Consider the following 11,675-nt stretch of genomic DNA (forward strand, 5'->3'; position numbering starts at 1 on the left):
ATTGATGTGTGTGGATCCTATGGGAGTCAAATGATGAGAGTCTAAGTTACAACTTAGCCATGAGGAACGTGTGATGATTATTGTACATATACAATTGTGAATGTGGTCGTGATAATATAATATAAATTTGAGTCCTGCATGACATGCATCATATGCACAATTGTTGGATGAGTACAATATGAAATACATTCCAAGGGAAGGCCCCGTCGAGGATCCATGACCTCAAGAATAGTTTGGTTTGGAAACCCCCAATTTCATCTGTTGTGTGCATGGGGTAGAACTTGCACAACATAGTTGTCTTGACGAGACTTGGTGTATCTCCCCCTAGTATAGAGTGTCATGAGGGTGTGATCTAACATTATCTTCTAAGCTACTCTATGCATTGTTGTATGACAATGCACGGTGTGTTCGATGGGCACCACATGCATTTACTATATAGTCTATGTCCATTGCATTATATGTGTGAAGTGAGACTATGTGGTGAATTATTGATTCATTGTGATATAACATGTTTTATCATTTGTGTCATACCTTATTGTTATATGCACTACTAGAAAGTGATTGTTCAACATCGTCAATTCTACATCGGTTTAGTAAAACTGATGTAAAAATTGGATGTAAAGCAAATTTACATCGATTATGTACAAAGCCGATGTAATTATTGAATATTTTACATCATTTTTAATTGGACCGATGTAGATTTAAATGCGTGTTGAAAATTTTGTAAATATTTACAAGTAGATCTACATCGATTTTCAAAATAACTGATGTAGTATAGAACCCCGTGAAACCAAAACCCTAGTCCCCTCCCTTTCCTTCCTCAACCAGCAACTTCAAAAACAAAAATTGGCACCAGGTGGGAGATGACTTCAACCACCGCAACCTCACCGACCTGGCGAAGAAGTTCGGCGACATCTTTCTCCTCCGCATGGGGCAGCGGAACCAGGTGGTGGTGTCATCGCCGGAGTTGGCAAAAGAGGTGTTGCACACACAAGGCGTGGAGTTCGGGTCCCGCACGCGCAACGTGGTGTTCAACATCTTCACCGGGGAGGGCCAGGACATGGTCTTCACCATTTAGGGCGAGCACTGGCGCAAGATGCGCCGCATCATGACCGTCCCCTTCTTCACTAACAAGGTGGTGCAGCAGTACCACTAGGGTACTGGGAGGCCGAGGCCGCCGCCGTCGTCCACGACGTCCGCAACAACCCCAGAAGCTCAGAGCTCTTAATGGAGAGAGGAGTCGCTTGGCACAGAGCTTTGAATACAACACTCCATTCTTCAAGTCCGTACACTCTATCAAGGCCTCCTCGCCGATCAACTTCCTCGATGAGTACCGCTTCTTCTCCGATGTCGACGCTTCCGGGTACCCATTTCCTCCCTTTCCATCACCAGTTTTTCTTCTACGCAATATGTAGTTTTTTTTGCTGCATCGATAATGGACACCACGTTTTTTTTGAAATGCTCCACCGATGTTTGCTTACTTTTGTGACTTGGGTTTACTCTGAATTTTGGAAAATGGTGTCTTTTTTTGCAGGTATACGAAGATGGGGTTTTCTGGTAATGTTGAGCCATGTTTTATTGCAGGTATACACACTTTCCAAGTCTCAATTGGGTTTCCGATTCGGCATGGTCAGGTTGAGAATTGGGTTTCCATGGAGCGCTTCTGGCAGTAGTGCATATAGATTTACATCGGTTATAATAAGAACCGATGTAAAATTGCATACATTTACTACGTCACTCTCTTCTACATCGGTTTTAGAATCGATGTAGATGATGTTAAAGAACCGATGTAGATAGCGTGTCTTGTGTCTTGTAGTAGTGATGATAAATTGTGATACTATGTTATGTTGTTGTTATGTTCCATTTGTCTTATTATATTGTGGTGTGTTGATTATCTGGCTATATTATGTGCTATGAATTAGATTGAGATATTTCTTACTCTCCGTTCCTTGTGTTTGTTTTATGTGAATGTTGTTACAAGTGAAATTCAACATCAAATAAATGTTGATGATGTTGGAGACGAGACTTTATTTTGAGTTCATACTTTAATAGGTTGTGATATCAAAACTTAGTTAGAATTTGATTTCTACTTGCTTATGTTAGGACAGTTGTTAGTTTCCTTGTTCTTAATTTTAGTTGACCTTTAGATTGGCATATTATTTCTAGTTTGTTATAAGAGTTAATCACCTATACACTGTTAGTGTAAATTTTTTTTACATTGATAACCAATTATATCTTTTAATTGTGTCATGTCACTGTAAACACATTTACTTTTAACAGTGACATGATACAATTAAGAGATATAATTGATTGTCAGTGTAAAAAAAATTTTACACTGACAATGTATAAGTGATTAACTCTTGTTATAATGTGTGATCCTCTTGTTAGATTATGTTATTTCTATTAATTATAGATTTGCTTTCATTCAATTTTATATATTGTACTATTTATAATATGCAAGATAGAGTGTGTCATAAACTTCAATAGAAAGGCCAGCAATTTTATTGTCCATCCTTTTAAAGGTCTTTTTCACTTCTCCCATCTAAATTCTACAATAATAAACTAAATATTGTTCATTTTTTTTAGATCTAACTATAGTGCTTTCATATTAGTACTTTCATATTAGGAGTTAATCATTATCTATCATTAAAAAAACTTGTAAAAATAATTCTCTTATCTATATCATGATTTATAATCATTTTTCCCTTCTTTTTATATTTAATACATCTTACTTATCTAAATATCTTCCTTTTTCTATTTTCTTATTTTAGCGACCCTACATATTTATCATATTCTCCATTCTTTGTTTTAAAACCTTTGTAAAACTCTTTAACAATTTTAGATCATGCTTATTCATACTTCTTTTACTTTTTATTATAAGCAAAAATAAATAATTTTACATTAAATTTTACTATTTTTATAGTATTTTTCTTAAATTATTCTTATTATAAATATTTTAAAAAAAATGGTGCAACTACAAATTAGGCATTAAAGGAAAGATATTTTAAGTTTCATTAAATGAGGTAAAAATTAAACAATTAAAATTGCTTGTATTTTTTTTTAAAAAAAAATGTCTTCTTTTTCTTATAAAAGAAACCAGAGAGAGATAGTAGTTTTTCTTGTCTCATTCGTGTGACATACTAATGCCTTGTCCAAAATTTAGAACAATATTGTTGCACCACTGTAAGATTTTTTAAAGAATGTTCTTTTGTTTATTAATTACCTTTCTTGGATATTTTCATTCCATTATCAAGATTCCTTATCTCTTTAATTGGTAACCTTCCTTATGGATCTCGTTAGACATTTCATCTAATATGATGTTAGCACTACACGATAATTCCCAATTATCTTCTTTTAATGATTTCTGCTTGAAAGTCAAATGATTATCTCCCATAAATTGCCATCATCTGACTCGTTTATTAGTAACTAGTCAAATTTTCTGTTTAAACCTTTCGAATCGAAAACAAGGACTAAAAATGTTGTCATTGTTGTGCAATAAGTCTCCTCCAAAATCACTTTGCAATCCTTACAAACCTTTTTTTTTTAGCACTTCTTATGAGAAATAAATCAAATTATGACCTTGAGTTTCTCTCTTTATTTTAGTTACTGTATTACCTTGAGCTTTCTCCCTTTAAAGTGTATTTTTCCCGTTAAATATTCATAACCACGAAATCATAGAGTTCTCATAAATCATGAATAAAATCTACTGTACCTTTCGTTATCTATATCTCCAAAACTAAGAAAATACCCTACTTGACTACCAACATGTCCAACCTTAAAACAAAACTCGAGTTTCCTCGTAGTGAAATTTTGAACGACTAGCTAGCATTACATGTCACCTGAACTTTTTCACTTGAATAATGCAATTGGAAAGGACATTCTCTCTGGAAGCACACACACAACTGAAATAACTGCCGGCCACCATGGAGTTAGGGTTTTGGTTGAATTAAAATGATCATAGTGCATGCAGGGCCCCCTTAAGGATGGAAAAACCAGTCGCTGCAACACTTGGCCCACACCCTTGTTGTTTTCCATTGATTTGACTTGCCAGCCAGCCACGATGCCTTGGCAATGATTCATCATGCAGTCACAAATCATGCTAGTGCTATGCCCACTTATCCCCACCACCCCACTCTTCTCTATTTCCTTGATACCCACCATCTTTACAAAACCCATCTTTTTCCTAATTCACAGTTCAGGATATCCACTCTATCTTTTGCTTCCTTTTCATAAAAAATAATTTTTGGTTCTGTATAAGTGCGTGGGAACGACAGTTCTAGGTTACATAAAGTTCTGTAAACATATAAGCGATAAAATTTGATAAAGATGATCTCTTATAAGATATCGGATTTAAATGTGATATCGAATATTTTAATAAACTCAATTTAGTGGTAATAAAATTAAAATAATATATACAAGATCATATGATTCAACTTTATTATTGTCATTATAATTCTATCTGATATAAAAGGACAACATTTATGTATACACCACATATATGGTTAATAATGTTTTACTTCGCATGTACAGCTGAATGTAAATGCAAATTATCAAAAACTTAAATTTTAATTAAAAAAAAAACGCAACATTAACTATACCACTTAAATTGTGCTTAAATTTTGTTCTATAAAAAAGGTGATATTAAGTTGATTTATTGTGAGTTGTTATAACCCATTGATGGAGTAACCCCTATGTTCCCAACGTTATGCTTTAATTTCCATATTCCATCATGTTCGGTGGGTCGTTGGAGGGCAAAGGTTAGTAATTTGACGGTTGGGACATTTCTTAAATATTTTCGTTTCATGTTTTACTTGAATATGCATTGATACAGTTCTCAGAGTCGTATTAGGCACGCAGAATGGAAATTTAGCGTCTCAATTTGAGTAGTGGCATGGCACCTATTACAGTGTCTTAAAAAGATTTTGGATGAAAAAGTAAAAAACAGTGCGCTTTATGCTTGTAATTTATGCCCTAATGATGGCTCTAGTTACTACTCACATTATCAAATCCACTATATAAACTCTTTGATATTTTTCTACTTTTGAATTTTTTAATTGGAAAGAATCCGAGTAATTGTACTTAATGGAAAATGGGAACATTCTACGAACAAATTATTGTCATAATCTAATCTATGCAATGAATTTATACTTGGTTAATTATTAAATGGATTCTTTGGTTCTTTGTCAATATCGAAGAGTTCAATTTCCTTCTGTATATTTTTATTACTACTAGTGCCTATGGCACCAACTAGAAGAATGGTCCCAAAATATATATAATTAATTGATTGTCCTATTTTTTTTTGGTCCCAGCTAGAAGAATGGCACTAATGTTACTATAGAAACACATTAAATCTTATAATGCGATAGATGTCTTTATATATTAATTTGTTTGTAGGCCTGGAGCTGGGTCCAGGACCATTATTGAATGTCTTTGTATCTCAATCGCGAAGGTACTATGTTTTACCATTGCTTGGCAATGGTCCAAATGCACCATGAACTACATAATATATTATGTTTTCTGAAAAGAGGAGGTTTAAGGAAAACAAAAACAACAACGATAATTTATATAAGTTTAAGAGACATTGATTTATTCTTTGTTGGCAAAGATCACTGTCTACCTGCACAGCATGAGAAGATTGACCTTTAATTTGGGGGCAGCTAACTTCCATATTTCATGCACAAACTTTCGCATATAACCAAAAGACAAAAGTCTCAAATTAATAAAATAAATGTAGCCAAAAAAGTACTCCTTCATAACATGTCTTATAAATTTTCATAGAAAAATGAAAAAGAATAATAATTTTATCAAAATTTATTATTAGTAACATTTTCTTTTTCAAATAATGTAACACAATAATAATATTCTAAAAAAAATATTATTAACGATATTAATAAAAAATAACTAATATTATATTAATTGAAAATTTAAAATTACACTTATTTTTAGATCAAAATTACACTTATTTAAAATTACACTTATTGTAAAAAAAATCTTACATGATTCTAATTATAAGATCAAAAGAATAGACAAAAAAAAAACAAAATTAAAAAGAAAAGGGTAGGATATGCATATGGATGGGATTGAATTCCCACGTTTAGTCCTGTAGTTTGATGGACTTTTGCCCCTTATTCATCAAAATAAAACAAAATGATAATAAAAAAAAGGTGGAATTACCGACCCACGCCAACCCTGTCCAAAAAGGAAAAGCATGAACAGAGAAATATATTAAGAGACATGCTTTAATATTTGGGTTACATCCAGATCAAAATTATGCGCATCTGTATCATCAACGCGTAGGAGCCCCAAGGAAACATATTAAAAAACTGTGAGATGCATTTTTCATGATCATAGTTTAACGGACCCTGTTATGAAGAATCATGTGTGCTCTTGTGCTCGGTGTGCACACATCTATTTGATTTTATTTGTTTTTTTAATATAAATACTTTTCAACATTTTATTCCAAAACTATGAAAATTTAATAAATTTATCCTTAAAATACATAAATATAACGATCCTTAATATTAGAATACTAATTAAAGTATACTTGATAAGGAGAGAAAAATTGTCAAATCATAGAAAAAAAATCCATATAACAAGAAATCGATTTGATTCAAATTGGTTCGATTTCATAAAATATAAATCAAAGAACATATGCCAACAAAATTCATATTTAATGATTTGATTCAAGTTAGATACAACTAAGTGAATTTTTTTTAAGCAATTTAATTAATTATTCGATTTGTCAAATTAATTGGATTATATAACATCTCCTGCTATATGAATTGTAAAAAAGTAATATAAAGACCCTTAAGGTATGCTCTATCTTTATAATTAAATAGTTAAAAATACTTTTAGGTTTAATTAATAGTAACTAATAATCTTATATACTATGAGTTACTAAGGATGGGATAATAGGATCCAAAGGAGACTCAAGTCCAAAAGAGTTAAAATTTGATCAAAGATCCACGTGCACAATAAGAGTAAAAACGAATAGAGGGAAAAAAAAGTCGACAGGAAGAGAATGAGAAGGGGAAAAGAAAAATAGAAGAAGTTGGATGACACATATATTCACACCCAAAAGCTCATTTTCAAGTCTTTTCCAAAGGTGAGTTTTCTATTCCCTACCTGTTCCATCTCCCTTTTCTATGATGTTCTTATCTTTTCTCGTTCATCTTCATCCTTCAAAAGGATAAATATTGATCGTTTTGAGAAATTAAAAGAATAATGTGACTAATTGGTGATATCACTACAAGAAAAATACAAATTTTTGAAGGAAAATTTCTGACGGATATGTATCCATCGAAAAATTTATATTTTCCGATGAAAAATTTTTTACGGATATTTCTGTCGGATTTATATTTTCGTCAAAAAATTTCGATAGAATTTTCCGTCGAAAATTTTTCGTCAAAAATTTTTGACGGAAATATAAATCTGTTAGAAATTTTCGAGGGAAACTTTCCGACGAAAAATTCCATCGAAAATTTTCGACAGAAAAATAAATCCATCGAAAATTTCTGACGAAAATATAAATCCGTAAAAAATTTCTTATTTTTAATTCTTATTTTTAATTCCTATTTTTAATTTCTTATTTTTAATTTCTTACTTTTAATTTTATTTTTAATTCTTATTTTTAATTCTTATTTTTAATTCTTATTTTCATTTTCTAAAATTGGAATTTTTATTTTTAATTCTTATTTTTTATGTAATCATTTTTAACTACTTTTTATTTTTTTTTAAAAAGGTAAATAATTATCTTAGGTGTCACCTACAACAATTACGTACTATTATCGTATTGATATTTAACACCTCTAATTTTTTTTTAGTTTTTTAAAATAAATATTATTTATCTACCTTAAAATAATCAAACTAGTGAATTTATATTTTAGAGGGATGAAAATCAAAGAAAAATATTTTACTCATTTTACAAGTAGGAAACAATCTTTATAAATCTTACAAGGATGAAAAATAAAGAAAATTTTTTACAAAGAACAAAATCAAAATCACCCATCTTATAGGGACTAAAATATATTTAAACTTTCTAAAATTAATATTTTCGATCTTAACAATTATTTTAAATAAATAATATTTATTTTTAAATATTTATAAACTACTTAGAGATGTTAGTATATTGTCTTTAAAATTATAGTAAGCAAGTTCAAGTGTGAATATTTTCATATTTGTGTGTTTCATGAGTTTTCTATTAAATAATTAGTGCATATATTAGTTTATTTAACATAAATAGTAGTTTTATATTTTAGAAGAAAATAAATAAATTTTTTATTTTCTAGAAGTAATAAGCATAAAATTACACACACACACACATATATATATAATATATATAGGAGGTTATAATTATATCAATGTAACTTTTACTAAGTATTACGCCGCTCAATAATTTTATATTAAATGTGAATTTTGTAAATCCAACCGTTAAATTGAAAGTTCATATCACTTTATACGTGTATATCAAATTTTGTTAAAATTAAACAACAACGGGAAGGTAATCAAAGTGTTCATATTTTAGTGTATTTTGAAATAAATATATTACATCAATTTTGTTTTATAAAAATGAAGTATCAAATCATCTTGGATTAATATAAAATTTTGTATATATAATCTAAGAGATATGAACTTTTAATCTACGGTTGGATTTACCAAATTCACATTTAATATAAAGTTATTGAGTAGTGTAATACTTAGTAAAAGTCACATTTAATATATATATATATATATATATATATATATATATATATATATATATATATATATATAAATGAGGGGGGTTATAATTACACCGGTGTAAATTTTACTAAGTATTACACCGCTCAATTACTTTATATTAAATGTGAATTTTGTACATCCAACCGTTAAATTGAAAATTCTTTACTCTTAAATCATATATACAAAATATTATATTAATCGAAGATGATTTCTTATAAAACAAAATTAAATCTGTCAGAAAATTTATATTTTCGAAGAGAAAAATTTTGTAGGAAAAGCTATATTATTGATTGAATATTTAAGACAAATTTATATTTATCGAAAATGTAAGAACTGGTCTTAAATTTGATATGAAAATATTATGATATAATTAGATAAGATTTTAATTTAGTATTTTATTAATGGTTGATAATTAAAAAATAAAACAAGGATAAATACATTTTTTTAAAATTTTATATGTTCGATTTAAGATAACTTACAAAATAAGTTTTGGTAAAGTTATTCCGCTCAATAACTCATGGTGTATGTTGAATTTCATCGATCCAATTAATTATTAAATTAAAAGTTATTAAATTTTACTAATAATTAATATATAAAAAATTAATTATCTTTGGAATAAATTATTTGCTAATTAACAATATAATTGAAACATTAATTATTTTAAATTATTTAACTAAAATCTTATTGACAATTTACTATATGATCTTAATATTTTTGTATAACTAATATTTGGTTTTAAATTTGATATGAGAATATTATGATATAATTAGATAAGATTTTAAGTTAGTATTTTATTAATGGTTGATAATTAGAAAATAAAACAAGGATAAATACATTTTTTGAATTTTATATGTTTGATTTAAGGTAAATAAATATATTAAATTAATTAATAATTTATTTAAAATGTTAAAATTTAATTTATAAGTATGTAATAAATAAATATTTATAATTTTATAAATTATATTTTCATTATAAATTATAAAATTAAATAATTTAAATTATAATTTTAAATAGAAATAAGTAGATGTTAATTATAAAAGTAAGTACATATAAATAAAGAATAATTAAATATGTTATTATTATTATTATTATTATTATTATTATTCGTAATATAAAATTATTATGTATTATTATTATAGTACAAGTATGAGATTGTATATTTGAGGATGACTTAAATGAATTAATCTGTATAAGTTATACTGACAACATACATATACATTTCGGTAGCTTACTCATCAGAACTTCATAGTTAAGCGTGTTTGACCTGGAGTAGTACAGGGATGGGTGACCTTCTAGGAAGTTTCCCAGAAATTGCGCAAGTAAGGATAAAACACGCTCAACAGTGAAATATCGTGAAATAGAACTCTTGAGAGGCCAAATATGAGGGTTATTACATTAATAAATTTATTAAAATTAAACAAAAATTATAATTTCTAACAGAATTTTCTGACGGATATTTCTGTCAAAAATTTTCGACAGAATTTTTCGTAAAAAATTTTCAACAGAATTTTCCGCCGAATATTTTTGTCAGATATTTTCGACGGATTTTTTTTTTTCCGACGCAACTTTTTCCGACGGATTTAAATCCGTCGGAAAAAAAACCGTCAAAAATTTAATTGTTTCCATCGAAAATTTCTGTCAAAAATCAACATTTTTCTTGTAATGTATAGAAACATGCTAGAAATGATTTCAGAGTTGAATATATACTTATAAGTTGGAATGGGTTGAAATGCCATGAAAAATCATGGGGAAGCAAATTCACAAAGGGTTGAAAAATTCGTAGAAATCCAAATTCACTAAGCGAGATACCATTTTTAGAGCGAATGGCCTCTAGAGACTAGGTTAAGGGACCCAAAACAATATTCACCAAATGAATTGGCTAAGTAAATATTGGTTTAGGTTCATTAAGTGAGTACTTTCCTTGCTATGTGAGTATATCACATTTTAGGGAACCAAATTTGGAACCTTGGTCATCTCATTAAGTGAGTGTCACTTTCGTTAAGTAAAATGAATCTAGAAAGTGAAGGTTTTCTGTCTACTAATATTTTACTAAACAAGCTGAAAATACCTTAAAGAGCTTCTGTTATGGAAATAAAGGAGTAAGGCTAAGTGCCACAAGATTTCTCTAAACAAAATCTCCTAGGACAACAAATGTTGTTCTGCCTCTAAGTGAAGCTTTGGTATTTATAGTTACAAGTTTTCAATTTTTGTTGCTTTATATGATTTCCCCTTGAATGTATGCCTTATTTTTTATTGTGTAGATTGGTAGCGTATCTTAGTATGGTTGTAGTTGCATTTGTTTAATTGTTGCATCTCCCTAGAATTGAATATAATAATAAACCGTACTTAAGAAAATAATAAAGACATTTAAGTTACACATTCTGAATTTCATGAAAAGGTGTTAGAAAGAAAAATGGTTTTCATCAAAGGTTTTGTTTTTAAAGAATGAGATTTCAAGAAAATAAATCCCTTTAATAGTATGTAGTATAGGATAAAACCCTTGTTACTAGTTATGCTTGAGAGTCCTTCACTTAATGTGTACCGTGATATGCAATGGTTAAGGGTCCCTTGGGTTACCAAGGTGAGATGAGGTTTGGAAAGGTTTACAAGATGGTTTTATGGAAAGGATTTTGGAAGAGAAAACAAAAAGGTTTTATATATACAACTCTTGTGACACCTTATTACCCCAACACATATACTGTAACTTTACAAATAAATGTTTAAATTTCGGTAACAAGGGTTCACATGAGAAACTTCAAAAATCGTTCTTCAATAACCACAATATTAAAGATTTAGAAAATGAAACACAAAAGTTTACAAATTATTTTCAAAATGATATTTACAATTCCAAATCCATATAAAAATTCTGTCCTAAAAGTCTTCTGCCCCAATGTCACAATATCAAAGCATACTCCTAATTTAACTGTTGGCATTCTAGATGCCACTCGCAGCCG

This window comes from Cajanus cajan, chromosome 9, assembly GCF_000230855.2.
Source record: "Cajanus cajan strain Asha chromosome 9, NIPB_CcT2T_4, whole genome shotgun sequence".
NCBI classification, from domain to species: Eukaryota; Viridiplantae; Streptophyta; class Magnoliopsida; order Fabales; family Fabaceae; genus Cajanus; species Cajanus cajan.